The following is a 3782-nucleotide window of genomic DNA, read 5'->3' as shown; positions in this document are numbered from 1 at the left end:
TACAGGACAGAAACAAGTGCAAATGCAGGCTTTCAAATCAGAAAGTTGAGAGAGATGGAAGAGATTGCCCAAACGGCCAATAACTACAATTTCTGGGCCAGAACCACTCCTTATGTGATAGACAGGTTACCTAGTGCTTACCACTTCCACTGATAAGCTAGAAGGCTTCCCTCCAACACAGAAAGGCTTGGGGGGCTCAGAAGCTTACATACAGTCCTGGATACAGCAAATCTGTATCTGGAACACTAGTTACAGAAAAGGTAGGAAACAGGCTTACATTTTTTTTTTACAGAAAAATATATAAAAAACTGTAGTAAAAACAGTTCACATGCAGTGCAAGCTAGCACACTTAAGTATGTAGCAATATTAGACCAAACACAGTTTAAAAAATGCAATTAAATTAAAAAGGAATAAAAGCAAGTGCAGAAAGAGTTTATTAGGTAGAATGTGGTAAAGAGATGGGACTGGGGGAGTGTCCCAGATCAAATCTACAGTGGGGCGGGCAACTGCAAAAGCCACCAAATTTAAACTTCAAACCAAAAATAGGGAGCATGGGTGAGACAAAACAGTTTCAACAGAGATGCCAAAAAATATACTCAGCTCTGTATATTTGAAGATCAGTCTCTCAGAACAGTGAGACAGCAGTTTAAACAGAGATCTAAGCAACAATTAACAAACTCTATAACCAAAAAAAGTATACTCAGCTCTGTATATTTGCAGATTGGTTCCAGCAATTAAATGCATGCTGTTACTAACAGGGTCAAATTAAGAAGTGATCCTTTAGATAACACACAAGCTGTAAAAAAAAAAAACAGTTAACTGAAGACATGGCAGAAAATGGGGGGGGTTTCAACAGAGAGAGATCTAAGCAACAATTAACAAACTCTATAACCAAAAAATATATACTCAGCTCTGTATATTTGCAGATAGTCTGGAAGGCAGTCTCTCAGAACTACAGCAGAGGATATTAGTAATGACACAAACTACTTTACATGGAAAAAACAAGTGTCGGAACTAGGCTAGTTCTAAAGGAAACCAGAAAGCAAGAGACTGGATTACATAGGTCTTAAATCAGTGGATCTGTTAACCAGTACGTTAATTTCTTATGCCCGGTTTCTTAAGTAACAACAAATACTGCTATGCACTGGGGTTTCAGACAGGTTTACAATGCATATAACAACCTAGCCGCTGAAACTCAAGTGTATGCCTTCTGTAGTGTGAGACTAGCACAGCAAGTAATTCTAGACCTCTCACACGAGTTTACAATGTATCTTACTGCTTAATTGCTGTTCATATGGGATTATGCCATTTACAGGTGGAGGCTAATTTAAACACTCTACCTGTCTACTACAGTTATTCAGTACAGAAACACATAAGAAGGCTAGGCTAATTCAAACACTCTGGTGGTCTACTAAAGTTGTTCAATACTGCAACACACAAGAAGGCTAGGCATTATATTTCTCAAACACATTACAAATATGTACTACTAGTTTGCATAGTGTTTCAGCCTTGCTAACAAAGCTACAGCTATTTATGCTAAGCATGTATAATATGCAGGGCACAATAAACATGAGATACAATTGTCAACTAAAGAAATATCATGTTGTGCAGCATGGCACAGATAGTGAATATTTCAACACATGTATGGGGATTATAATGCAGGGCTCCCCCAGATGTATCTAGGCACCAGAACCACAACTTGAGTGGCCCAAACACATGTTCTATGATACTTCCTGTTTGAGCGTGTGCCTCATTATAGTGGTCTTCAGTTGGTGTGTGTGTGTGTGTGTGTGTGTGTGTGTGTGTGTGTGTGTGTGTGTGTGTGTGTGTGTGTGTGTGTGTGTGTGTGTGCATTCTGATGGGTGTCATCAGTCACAGTTCCACTGCATAACCTGCATCCCCCAGTAAATGGCCCTGTCGGATAAACCCCTAGTAAACATCTCATACAGTTAGGAGTTGTGCCAGATATGTGAGTCATGGTTACTGCTTGGATTGTTGGCACACACATTCAGGATGATTTCATTAGTGTTGCACACAACCTGGCAGTTACTAGAGTGGTAGCCCTTTCTATTAATGTACACCCTTCCATGTTCCCTGGGTGGTGCTTTGATTTCTACATGTGTACAGTCTTATGGCACCCAGGACATCAGGGTAGTGTGCTACAGGATAGAACTTCTGCATAGTTCTGGTTCTGTCCTCAGGTATACAGGGAAAATGTATGCACTCACTGGCATATTGCAGCATAGCATTCAGGAATTGATGGAGAATCCTGGATGCTGATGCCTGTGGTAGCCTCAGCATGTCCCCTTTTGACTTTGGAAGATTCCTGTAGCTAATTCCTGTAGCTAAAATTCTAAGTGCTACACATACCTTAGTCTCCACTGGTACCAGTTCCCCTTGGTTTGCCCTTGCTCTCAGTTGAGGATGACAGATCTTGCAGAGTTCGTGCAATTTGACTATGTACCCTGTAACACTTTATAACTTCCACTTCATGCAGACTATGAATGGTTAAATGAGGTCTAAAAACCCTTCTCCTTCTTAACCATGATCTATTAGCACCAGCATAGACATGGGCCTGCAGTACACACACATGAAAAAGAGCAACAGTAGCCCCTAACATTCTTTCTGTGTAACCACCTTTCCATGGTTGTATTCCAATGGTTTTTAGAATTCGTAGGGAAAACCAGCACTGAGTCTACTTGTTTGCTTTATAACTTGCTGAATAGCCCCTCCATCTTGGGTTGGTTGATCAGCACACAGTTCAACTGCTTATGCTGTAATTACCATGCCACAATGTTTACCATGCTTGCGTGGTTCTACACAGAGTGTAGAGCTGCTTACTGAATACAAAATGGTGTGCTATTGTGTGCAAGATGTGCCACAAAGTGTACATGGTTTTAGTGGCCTGTGTAGGCTTTACTGAATCTGCACCCTGATCTTACTAACTGAAGCAGAGGGTGCTTAAGACTTGTTAAGATCGTGTCTCACACTTCAGAAGCACTTAACTGATTTATCTTTTTCTGGATATTGAAGTGTTATCTCTGTGCTCCATGTACTACACAGCAATTTAATAATTTCATATATATTTCCAGTTGTATAGTGGGTGTACATACTACCGGTCCTCTTTTGTATGCACAAACGTCAGTCTGAACAGTGTAAAGGCATTCTCCAATACACTGATCTAATGCATGCCTCACTTCCTGTATAATGGTATGTGTTTAATATCTGTGTCTAAGCACTCTGCATAAAATGGTTGTATAATACATGGAAAAAACATATGAAAACAACAGAGGCCTTCTGTTGTTTTAAGTGTTGTGTATACACAGGAATATGAGTTGCTCTAGCTGCCAGAAAAGTTTGCACTTCACGTCCCCATTTTTAAATTATAAACAACTGCCTTCAGAACACCAAGTGTGCCTTTCACAGATTTCTGCTTTACCCAACATTGGTAATAACACGCTAAATAGCTATAGAATTACATACAAAAAAACTATAAAAAGCAAGGAAAATATAATGCTTTATTAGACTACAAATATTTGAAGTTATACCATAAGTAATATGACAAAGACAAAAATGCCATTATTTAAGTACTAAATTCTGATATTTATATTAAAAATACAGTCATTCCCTTCAGCTTTATTTGTGAGAATGAATACTTTTTACAGTGGCAAAAAGCATTGAACAGGATGAGTTTACTGCTGCACTTAGAAGAGAACTGATGGCATTTTGTTGTCCTTGACATTTTGTCCTTTCTAGTCATTTTGCATTCTATCACCCTTTAT

Source organism: Protopterus annectens, chromosome 4.part1 (assembly GCF_019279795.1).
Source record: "Protopterus annectens isolate FY-2018-M chromosome 4.part1, PAN1.0, whole genome shotgun sequence".
Taxonomy (NCBI): Eukaryota; Metazoa; Chordata; order Ceratodontiformes; family Protopteridae; genus Protopterus; species Protopterus annectens.
This window is presented reverse-complemented; position numbering follows the sequence as displayed.